This window comes from Lemur catta, chromosome 3, assembly GCF_020740605.2.
Source record: "Lemur catta isolate mLemCat1 chromosome 3, mLemCat1.pri, whole genome shotgun sequence".
Taxonomy (NCBI): Eukaryota; Metazoa; Chordata; class Mammalia; order Primates; family Lemuridae; genus Lemur; species Lemur catta.
In genome coordinates this window covers 121,856,987-121,869,028 of record NC_059130.1, presented here as the reverse complement: position 1 = coordinate 121,869,028, position 12,042 = coordinate 121,856,987, and the positions used below count along the sequence as shown (strand labels likewise).

The 12,042-nt window shown below is 58.0% G+C and overlaps 1 protein-coding gene across 2 annotated transcripts in view; it reads left to right on the top strand.

The window, feature by feature from the left end:
• Positions 1 to 12,042, top strand: part of CAMTA1 (calmodulin binding transcription activator 1) — an 825,382-nt gene that overhangs the window by 655,070 nt on the left and 158,270 nt on the right. The gene's annotated exons all lie outside the window — the stretch shown is intronic.

The window sequence follows — 12,042 nt, the reverse complement described above, 5'->3', positions numbered from 1 at the left end:
GGTGTTCTGGCAGGGGGGCCAACAGGAGGCATTCGGGGTCCGGGGTGCGGCCAGGGCCTTCTGTGTCTCAGGGCATCTGAGAGGAGCGGAGCGGAAGGCAGGGAGAGCCTCCACTGGGCTGCAGCGGGGCAGGTGGGGCGGGGGCACTGGATCAGCTCTGAGCGGTTCCCACCCACAGCCCTGCAAGTCTGGGGGTTCTCAGGTCTCTCTGCCTGTCTGTCAGAAGCGTCCTGGGGTGAAGTGATAGCTGGGATTCCTCCACGCTTGGCTCTGTGTCTGCCCCCAGCCAACCCCTGTGACCCAAATCCCCTTCAGCCCGAGGGGCCCCAGAAAACTCTTATCTCCTGCTTCCCAGAGCTCTGCCCGCCCCAGTCGGCTCCGCCTCCAGCTGCGTGGGCATGTGCTGTGCCCGCTGCCTCTGTTCCTGGTGGGACTAGATTTGATGCTGAGATGGCTGGTGCTTCCCTCTGGACAGGGAAGGAGGAGGGGATTGGGTCACCAGGGTTACAGGGAGGGGGGGCTGGAGGGAAGGCAGGAGCCCCTCAGTGTGGGCCCAGGAGCCCCCGACCCGTCTAAACCAGGGCACTCAGCAGGGTTTAGACAGCGGCTCCTCTGGGTCCAGAGTGAAGAGGGAGGGCCTCTCTCCCCTCCTCTGGAGAAAATTCTTAAACATATTCAGGGACCCACTGTTGTTTCTTCCAAAGTTGCCCGCGTGGATTAAGTCTGCCGGGGCTGATGGGCAGCGAGCACAGTCCCTGAGATGGGAGAGGACACCCAGCCACGTGCCTGCACCCCCGCCCCGGCACATGCGAGCCCCCATCTCTGTCAGGCCTGGGGTGCAGAGGAGAAGCAGGGGCTCCCAGGTCGCCCCCGCCCCTGTCTGCAGCACCCAGCCTCTCCGCGAAAACCCCTGCGCCCGCTGCCGTGGCAGGAGGCCGTCAGAATTAAAGAAGGATTTCGGCAGCTGTAGTCATTAAGATAAAAGTCGCACTAATGACTCAAGCGTTATTTGGTTCTGATATCTTAATTTAATTGGATTTTTTTTAATTAAGAAAAAGACCCATAATCCTGCAAGCACTGAGCTGGTGCCGCCTTTGCGTAAGTTAACCTTAAAGGGCCAGGTCTCGGACAGTGTCCCTCCTGCCTGCTGGCCAGGGTTACCTGGGGAGGGGAGGAGGGGCAGCGGGGCCGGCGTCTGAGCTGGAAGGAAGCAGGAGCCACCCAGAGAGAAAGGCCAAGTCACCCACAGTGTCGGCAGCCCAGGACAGAGGTGGCAGCTGGCGCTGATGGCGCTGTCAGGCTCAGGAGGCCGGGCGTGGGCACTGCTGCCACCACCAAGAGGGCCTGGAGTGGCAGCCCTCCCTGTGCCCCCAGGGCCGTGGGCCATTCCCCACCCTGGAACCTCCCACGCACCCGAGACACTGGCCGCCAGACTCCTGTCCCTCCGCCCTGTAGCCCTGTCCTTCTCAAGGGCACACAGCCCTCCGGAGCCGTGGCTGTGCCCAGGGAGGGGAGGCTCTCGGGCCATCCCTTCTACCTCCAGGCCCCAGATGGCCGCAGCCACCCCTGCCCTCCCGCTGCCCTCCCCCGCCAGGCTCTCACAGCCAGGGGCTGCTTGGTGACGGTGATTGATGGTTTACCAATAGGAGTGGAATGAAGTTTTAATAGTCTCAGATTAAAGGATCAGGGAGCAGAGGGAGGCAGGGAGCCTGCCTGCCAGCTTCGTATTTTCCCATGGAGCAAAGCCTCTTGCTCTGCAGAAGGCCTGTTAAAGCCACAGACCAGTTTCGGGGTGGGGGGTCTGCGCTGGAGGATGTCTGCGACGTCCGCAGGCGCTGAGCCTGCCCCTGTCACTGGGGGCCCAGGAGCACTGACAGCCCCCGGGTCCAGAGCTGAGCCCCAGGAGTCAGCGTCCCGGTTGAGGCCGACCCGCTGTACCCCGACCCTCTGTCAGCACCCCCCACCCTAGACCTGGGCTGGAAGAGAATTCCAGAAAGAAGCACAAGTCAGTTTCCCAGCAAGTCTCTGGAATATGTCTGGTTCCTTGGATGAGAGCTTGCTTCTCTGCTCTTCTTGGGAAAACATGATTTTTCTGTTGTCTGGGGGATTCTTTGTATTAATAAAATAAATGCGCGCTCCCTCCAAAACCATCCGTGACTCCGGGGCGAGGCGGAGGCTGAAGGTGGATCTAAATGGGGATCTGAGGTCCGGCGGCAGCAGGGCAGGTCTTCCCTCCGCCCTCCGCCCTCCGTGGGGCTGTTGTTCCCACCCCCGTCCCTCATTCCCAAGGGAGAACGAGGGGGAGAGCCCCGGTGGCACCTGCGTGGGGTCTTGCCACGACTCCCTGTGTCCCCTAAGGCCCCTGCCCACTCTCCCTTCTGCAGGCCCCACCACTCCTGGGGTTCCCTCAGGTCCCCTGAGACAGGTGCTGAGCCCCAGGGCAGGAGGCCAAGCAGAGTCTAGCGGTGGCCTGCAGGTCACCTTGGCAGCATGGCCAGAGAGCTGGGGCCTGAGGCACAAGATGTCCCTGACCCTCAGTTCCCTCCTCTGTGAAATGAGCCAGGGACAAGACGGGACAGTCTATGTCCCTATCAGGCCCAGAGGACACATCTAGGGTAGGAGTGAGGTCCGGGCCTCCCAAACCAGCCCTGAGGGCCTTCAGATGTGCGGGACCAGCAGGGCTGGCTGGACCAGGCAGCGGCCACGTCTGAAGATCGCAGGGCTGATAGAATTTCAACCGGCCTAAGACCCAGTGTCACCTGTGAGCTGGCCGATGAGACTACCTAGGATTGCTTTGGCGCCGTCGGCGAAGAGTGTCAGGAGAGAATGGACTCAGGTGGGCCGCTGGGTGGGGGAGAGAGAGCGCGGGCAGGCTGGGAGCCGGGCCCTGGGGGCAGTGGGACAGCTGGGGTGTCAGCCTCACTGTAGCCAAGATTTATCCAGGAGGCCTGGGGGCAGGTCACTCTCAATGCAGGTGACTCACGAAGGCTGAGAGGACAGACTGGGTGTTGGGAGTCCTGGCCCTGCATGCTCAGGGGTGACCCTGGCATGGCACTTCCTCTGTTACAGGATCCTCATCACTGAGCCTCGCAAACAGCGCCAGCATCCCAGGCACAGCCAGGCGCCGGCTGAGGGGGTGCTGGGTGGGTGGTGAACGAAGGGCTCCCCGGCTCCCGGCCAGCCGAGGTGGGAGGGGCCCACCTGGCTTTCCCAGCACGTCTGGACCTGATTAGTGGTCACCTCGGCCCCTCTGCCATCTGCTCAGCCACCAAGGCTGAGGCCAGCACTCTCAGAGGAGCCCCCAGAGGCCCAGTTGTGGTGATGGAGGGACAGAAGGACAGGCAGAGAGGCCATGGGCAGCAGGATGGGCCAGGCGGGCGGGAGCAGGAGCCCCGTCTTGTGAGTCACGTGGCCCCAGAGGGCACGGGGTTCCCAGCTCCTTCTGGGCACACACAGGGGCACCAGCACACTGCACCTGACAACTCGAGGGGCAGGCTGGCTCACGGGGAAGGGGGGGACAGCGGGGCAGCTTGCATAGGCCCTCTCGCAGGCAGTGCTGGCTCCATAGGACGGTGGCCTGGGCTCAGCATGCAGGGCCACTGCCTGTCAGAGCCCACCTCCTTCTCCACCCCCCCAGGCCACAGCATTAGAACGACTCTCCAGGCTACTTCCCGGAGGGGGAAATGGCTTATGGGGGAGAGAATAAGCCCTCACGCCTGCCTGCACCCTCGGGCCGCCTCCACTGCATTTGTCACCAGCCACCCAATGTCCTCAGCTCCGTTGCTTCCCTCATCTGCCTGGTCCTGTGTTCTGGGTCAGAGCAGCAGGTGCAGAGGCTCTGGGGAGAGCACAGGGGGTTTTCTTTGCACTTTCTCCCCATCAAAGGTTGAGGCCAAGATGGTGATTTGAAGATGGTGTTCAGAGGAAGCTTTTGTGCCCCAGGAAAAGCCAGGCCAGAGGCCACCCTGCCCACACATGCCTGCCCCCTGCCAGCCTCTCCCTGCCAAGACAAGCAGGTCCCAGCTGCTCTGTCCCGAGGCCCCCGCACCCAGAGCTCCCGCCCCTCCCAAATCTGCTATCGTAGCAGCAAAGACAGGAAGTTTAAGGAATACGCATTAGACAACTGTTACTCAGCCTGTTTTATGGTGCCTTGCCTTGGTTTGAATATGTAAAGGCACTAAGCTCTTTAATTCAGCTTTCCTGCATAGTTGAGAGGCATAACTCAGTTTGATATCAGCGGCTTGTCGCTGCAGACCGGGAAGGCCGCAGCAGTTCAGGTAATTTAAGCTTTGTTTGCGCCGATGCTGAAACTTGTGCTGGCCCTCCGCATCCACCCACAGGTTGGCGGGTGGCTCCCCTGCTGTCCTTGACAGCCACCTGAGCCCCGACAGGCTGTCCTACCTACTGTCACGATGCCTGCACGTCCCAGAAATGTTATCTCCTCCTCTTCGGAAATGTCACCATGGCCGTCTGAAGAGATACCCGAGTTGTACGACTCGGCTCGGATGGCTTATCTGACTCTGCTGGCACAGAGAAGCTTGGAGAAGGGTCTGGTGTTCTCCGCATCTGCCGTTAACCCTCCCGGACCGCCTGGAGCCCACCTATGAGTGAGACAGGCTGCTGGCCCTCTGACCCTGCCACCCTCTCACCTGCAGCCCAGGAATGGCGGCTCCGGCTCCAGAGTGCCCCAGGGCCTCCTGGGCTCTGTTTAGCCGGAGTGCGGCGTCCACCCACCCAGCTGGTCCTGGAATCCGGATTCATTCGGGGAATGTGAGGCCCATCACAGAAATGCTTTCTGGGTGCCCCCTGCCACAGCCTGTGAGGCCTTTGGGACATTCCCATCACCCCGACACCCTAGTGTGACCAACCTCAGCCCCAAGCTGCAGTGTCCTTGTCACCTGGAGCAGCCCCAGGCATCAGGACAAGGTCCTCCCCTCCCATCCCGGAGCCCCAGCTCCTTTCTGCCCTGGGCTTTTTCTCCCACGTGGGGACAAGTGAGCGATGGCCTCTGAGTCAGGATGCTAAGTACCTGCCAGGCTGTCACAGGGTCATCTGTGGAGCTGTGGGAAATGCACCTGCATTCAGCCTGGCCCAACTGGGGGGCAGGGTGGGGGTTGCTTGGGGGAGCCCGGCTGCACCTCGAGAAGCCTGGTGTGGGGAAACAGGACCGAGGCCTGCAGCACAGCGGGACCCGGGAGCTCAGCTTGAGACTGGACGGCAGCCAGTGCATTTGCTCGTGGCCATGCGGTCTGAGTCCTACGGGATGGTGACAGCGCTCGGACACATGGGGCGGCCACGGCATTCTGGGACCGCACATCTTGTTATGCCCATTGGGGAAACTGAGTCCTAGAGATTGGGGACTTGCTGAATGCTATGTGACTATGTAAGGTGGGGACTCATAACTCACTCAGCAAATATTTATTGTGTGCCTACTGTGTACGGCGCTGCAAACAAAGCAGACCCAAAACCTGCCCACGGTCCTGCACTTCAGAAAGGAGACCCAGAGAGAACTGAGCGAAGCGTGTGGACACAGTGGTGCCCACCGCGGAGAGGGGGAAGCAGGGAAGGGGTGGGCAGCGTGCGGGGGTGGGGTGAGGTTGGACTTTCAGACCCAGGCGTTGAGTCACAAGAGTGATCTGTGAGGGCCTTTTTGGTTTGGGGTCTTTAGAATTCAAATGAGAATCAAATAGAGGCTGAGTCCTGTTCTCCAGAAATGTATTCTGGCCGATGGGCCTGTAGGGGTTCTCAGGACAGCCAGCCCCATGGCCGGTCCCATGTCCTCCCCTCTGCGTCCCCCTCCTGGTCTCTGGTCCTCCCAGACCCTCCACTTCCTGCTGCTGGGCAGGGCCCCCGTCACTTCTTCTGCCAGGCAGCCCCCAAGGGAGGAGACGCTAACTCAGCCCTAATCTTCCCCTTCCCGGAGATGGCGCCCTGTCGGGATTATGGCTGCTGATGTGATTTGTAAGGGGCCGTGGGAGGGACAGCTGCTTGGGATTTTACGTTCTGCGGTTTGCAGTGAACTCTGAAAATTAATTATTGAGGGTGGTGCCTTCACCGTGCAAGTGGTTGAGAGCTTGTTTATTCAGAAGCTCTTTAAACTCCCCACCCCTGTTGGAAAGCAGCCTCCTTCGCCCCGTGTCCTGGGATGGCTCCAGGAACCAAAAGTGAGAGGGAACAAACAGGAGTTGAGAGTGTGTGTTCATGTGTGGGTATGTGCGTGTGTGTGCATGCTGTAGGAGTGTGCGCATGTACATGTGTTCACGTGTGTGCTTGTGTGTGGGGGGGCATGTACGTGTGTTCACCCGTGTGTGCTTGTGTGCATGTGCGCATGTACGTGTGTTCACGTGTGTGCTTGTGTGTGTGTGTGCATGTACGTGTGTTCATTTTGTGTACTTATGTGTGAGTGTGGGCATGTACGTGTGTTCACTCGTGTGTGCTTGTGTGCATGTGCACATGTACATGTGTTCACGTGTGTGCTTGTGTGTGCGTGCACGCGTGTACGTATGTTCATGTGTGTGCTTGTGTGTGTGCGTGTGCGCATGTACGTGTGTTCATGTTTGTGTGCTTGTGTGAGTGCATGTGCACATGTACATGTGTTCGCTTGTGTGAGTGTGTACATGTGCACACGTATGTGTGTTCACTTGTGTGTGCTTGTGTGGTGTGTGCATGTGCACAGGTACGTGTGTTCACGTGTGTGCTTGTGTGTGCGCACATGTACGTGTGTTCATGTGTGTGTGCTTGTGTGAGTGCATGTGCACATGTACATGTGTGAGTGTGTACATGTGCACACATATGTGTGTTCACTTGTGTGTGCTTGTGTGGTGTGTGCATGTGCACAGGTACGTGTGTTCACGTGTGTGTGCGTGCATGGGTGTGTGCATGCCTGTGGTCTCCAGACACAGCCGTTGTCGAGAAGCTCTCCAGCCCTTCTGCCCTCCAGTCTGCGTGGAGAGAGGGCTTGGGAGGGAGGGACAGAGGGACCCTGGGAGGCCCGTGGGGTGGAGGAGGGGGAGCAAGACAGGAAGGAGATGGAGACCGAGGCAGGAGGAAACTTGAAGGAGGTGGCAACGAGAGACAATGGACAAAAGAGGGATGTGGAAAAAATGAGGGCAGGAGAAGGAGGAAATGGGGGAGAGAGAAAATAGAGGAGAGAAAATGGAAGGGACACAGATGGGAGAGTCTGAGAGGTCAGTGAGGACAGGGTGACAATCAGGAAGACGGGGTACACATGGTCGGGAGCAGAGAGGCTGTGGAGCCAGAGGAGGTCCCTGGGAAGGCCTGTGGGTCACCCTGTGCTGCCTGCGTGTGCCCCCACCCCCCACCCTCTGTTTGCCAGAAGATCCCTGGGGCTGAGGCAGAATCTCCTGTCCCTCCTCCTTCCCACGTATCCACCCAGGGAGGCCCAGAGAGATAGTGCTGCCTCAGGGCCTGTGGGCCTCTGGGGAGGGGGCAAGGCAGACTGTGGTGCAGTGAGGGGAGACCCTAAGCCAGGGTCGGGGGGCCGGTCAGGGCCCAGGGGAGCCAGGCTTGGGCAGCAGACCCAGGCTGCTGGGCCCCCGGGATGACCTGGCTTCCAGCCCACCTGGTAGAGGGATGAGGCTGTGAGCAGAGGACAGGGTTGTGCATCCACATCAGGGGCTGGGCTTTCCCCGGGGGTCCCAGCTCTGCAAGGACACCAAATGGTGGCTGGGCGGGACAGGTTGGCAGAGCCTGGTTGGGACCCGACATCTCCCTTGAACTCTCCTGGCCCCACCTGGGTGACACCCCAGGAAAGCCATGTCCTGCTGCTGGGGAGAGGCTGCCCGGAGGCCTCAGCCACTCCATGGCGCTCCTCAGGGAAAGGAATTCCTGGGTATATCTGGAGGCTGTTTTACCGTGTTTGTCTTGCCCTTATGTCTTAGTCTGCACAGGCTGCCATAACAAAACACCGCAGACTGGGTGGCTAAGAAAACAGACATTTATTTTCTCACAGTTCTAGAGGCTAGCAGACTGAGATCAGGATGGCGGCGTGGCTGGGTCTGGTGAGGGCTCTCTTCCTGGCTTGCAGACAGCCACCTTCTCATCACATCCTTATGCGGCAGAGAGAGAGAGAGAGGACCTTCCTCTTCTTATAAGTCCACCAGCCCTATTGGACTAGGGCCCCTGCCCGAGAACTTCATTTAACCTTAATTACCTCCTAAAAGCTCTGTCTTCAAATACAGTCACATTGGGTGTCTGGGCTTCAACGTATGGATCTTGTGGGGGGCACATGATTCAGTCCATAGCACCTTGAAACTACTTTAGAAAGAAGGGGAGATCTTCCTGTGTCCTGTGCTCCCTAAGAACCTGGAGACAAGGGGCCTGGGCACACTGGGCTGGGTCCCTGTGTGACTCTAAGTAACTCACTGACCCTCTCTGGGCCTTTCCCTCCTTGTATAAACTGCAAAGAGTCGACCCTATCTCTGGAGGATATTGGAAAAGATGATGGTTATTTTTAAGTATGTAAAGCAGCCTTTGGAGACATGCTTGGTGTAAATAAGATTCGTTTTATTGCTCATAATAAACATTTATTAAGCACCCACTGAGTTCCAGGCACTGTGCAGAATACCAAAGAGACCCCGGCCCAGCCCCTGCCTAACTTCCCACCAGCCCCCATCTTGCCTCCCTCCCTCCTGTGGTTGTCAACAAGCAGAGAGAACTGGGCCTAAATAACAAACAGGAGGCCACAGCTGCAAGGAAATCTCACCATCACAGCTTCCCAGGCCTGGTCAAAGCCAATGTGAAGCCCAGACCTCAACCCAGCTGGGCCAAGCAGCCTCCTTGTGTGCCCAAGGCCCTGGGTCCCTCTCGGGCTACATCACACTTAGTAAGTCTCTCAGCTTCAGGCCCCTCATGTCCCGAGGTGCAAGGGACGAGATGCCCAGACCTGCTCTTCTGTGTCTGGTGGGCTCGATCCTGGGGGCACATGAGGCGAGAAGACCAGTCCACGGCCCAAATCCTCACAGTTGGTACAGGGAGCACTTCACACACCGTCGTTCACCTGACGGACCCCCAAGTGCTCCTCTGCACCCACATGGGTGTAAACATGGGCCAGTCTTCATGGACCTCACCTGCCGCTGGGGGTACTGAAAACCAGCGAGCGTGGCAGATCCATGAAAGCAGGGACTCCACATGGTCCCCCGTGTGGCCCAGCCTGGGGCAAAGTCTGGAGCAGGGGGCACTGAGCACACAGCTGCGACGTACATAAACGAGGCCAGTGGGCAAGCACCCCGCAGAGGGGGACCGTGAGTGTGCACAATAACTTGGAGATGGGCTCCACTGCCAGGAGTGTGGCTCTAGAAGGCCCTCTGTGGAGGTGACATTTCCAGTGACCTAACAAAATAGAAGGAGGCAGCCAAGGACAGCGGGGAAGACCCTGGGGTCAGGAGAGCCGCGCGCCTCCCAGGAGCAGGGCGGTCACACCCACAGGGGATGTGGTAGTGAGGAGGACCAGGGCAGGCAGGACACGCACACGGGGAGCCCAGAGGACAAGGGAAGGCCACCTAGAGGAGGGCCACCATGCTAGATGCGCAGTTACACATGTACGCCTGAACGGCAGGCAGAAGCGGTGATGGGGAACAGGTTGGAGTATTCACGAGCTCTCAGCTGCAGCAGGACAGGGATGACGTTTGCACAGGTGGTGGCTGATGACAGGGAAAGCAGTGGATGGACGGGACATGTGCTTTGGAGACAGGCTAGTAGGCCCCCGATCCCTGTGCCAGCCCGACTTCCTGGTGAGGTATTTGCCCGGCAGTTCCCCACCAGGGTCCTGGGTTGTCTGCACTGGAGTCAGCCCAGGACCTTATGAAAAATGAGCATCCCCACGTCGTGGCCTCAGAGTCTGGCAGTGGCTCTGGAATCTGTATTTTCATAAGCCGCTTGGGTGACTTGGATGGGCAGTCTATGGAGTCCACACCTGTGCTGTGTATTTTATCCTGGGCTCACTCACCACCCACTGGCAGGTGAAGAGGGAGGACTCTGGTCCTAAACAAGCCAGGATTACAGCCGAGCTCTGCCACCACTAACTCTGTGGCCTCAGGTACATCCCCTAAACTCTCAGTGTCTGTTTCCACAGCAGTAAAATGGGGATAATACTGCTACCTACCTAACAGGGTTATTGCAGGGATTAAGAGAGTTGGCAAACTCTTAGAGTATTTCCTGACGGATAAAAGGTGATCAACAAATGTTTGTCATCACCACCACCATCATCATCATCACCACCACCACCACCATCACCACCATCAGCACCACATCACCACCATCATCACCATTGTCATTCCATCATCACCACCATCACTGTCACCATCATCGTCATCACCATCATCACCACCACCACCATCATCGTCACCACCATCATCATCGTCATCACCACCATCACCACTGTCATCTCCATCATCATCACCACCACCACCACCATCATCATCGTCACCACCATCATCACCGTCATCACCACCATCATCTCCATCATCATCACCACCACCACCACCATCATCATTGTCACCACCATCATCACCATCACCATCATCACCACCATTATACCACCCTGGATCCCAGTCCCTGCAGCCCCAATCCCAGCTGCCATGGTCAGGTCCTGTCAGTCAGGAAATACTCAGGAAGTGAGTTTTCCCGCTCAGCAAACTACCCTGCCTAACCTTTTAAACTCTTAATGGAAAAGTTTCTAAAATAATGTGTCCATTTCACTGCCTTATTGAAGACAGTATTTCCACGTAAAATGGCTTTTGCTCTGGTAATTAGGGATCCTGGGAGGACTTGGGGCCAACTTGCTTAATCCTACTGAGTCCTCAGATGGGGGACCAGGACTCCCCTGGGCACTGTGTGAATCCCAAAGCTCCCTGCAGGGCCAGGTGCCCCTCACTCCACCTCTTTCCTGTGACCCAATCCTGAAGTTCACCAGGGGTTCTTTCCCCAGCTTCTGCTTAGATCCCTGGTGAGATGCAGCCTCCCTGAGAGGGTCCCCACATTCCACTGTAGATCATTTACATTGTAACAGGAGTTAGGGCCCTTTTAGAGAGGTTGGAGCACCTAGCGCTTGGGGGCTGGGAGGGTGGAGGGAGGAAACACGGGGAGGGGAACTCGCCAACTGCCTCCCTCCTGGCCATGTTCTGCCAGGAAGCAATGTCTTCATTTTAGGCTGTATTCGTGTTTCTGGTTCTGCGCCTTAGCCCCCTGGACAGAGCTCAAGTCCTTGCACCGGGCAAACCTAATGGAGCAGCACACAGGAGTGGGGTTAGCACGCTGGGGATCTGGAAGACTGGAGAGAAACATCTGCCAAGGCACCTGCTTAACCCTCAGAGCACCAGGGCCCTGCACCCCAGAACCCCCATCACCCTCGCAGCTGGGTGCACCGTGGAGTTTACAAAGCTCTTCCACCCAGGTGGACATAGCCCACCCGCGGGTTGGATTATTGTTCCCATTTTAGGTGGAGGAAATGGAGGCTTTGGAAAGTGATCTGCTTGTCAGCTGCAGTGCTTCCGACTCCAAGCCAGGAGGGAGGAGGGTTGCCTTGGCTTCCCTGCCATCCTGGTGTGGGCTTGGTGGCATTTCTACAAAGGGTATATTGACCCCGGAATGCCATAACAGACTGGGTGGCTTAAAAACAGCAGTCACTTATTCTCTCAGTTCAGGAGGCCAGAAGTCCAAGATCAAAGTCTGGGCAGGGTTGGGTCCTTCCGGGGGCTCTGAGGGAGAGCGTGTGCCAAGCCTCTCTCAGCCTCTGGTGGCTCCTGGCCGACCCCGGCACCACTTGGCTTGCAGCTAGATCACTTTAATCTCTGCCTGCGTCTCCACAAGGCCTTCTCCCGCTGTGTGTGTCTGGGTATCTCCCAGCTGTTGCATCTAGGACCACCCTAATGCAGCGTGACCACATCTTAAAGGCCCTATTTCCAAATAAGGTGACATTCTGAGCTTCCAGGTAGCCATGAATTTTGTGAGGATACTATTCAGCCCAATATGGCAGCTCAGTGGTGACGCCTGCATGCGGATGGATGAGATGCCCTGGGGAAG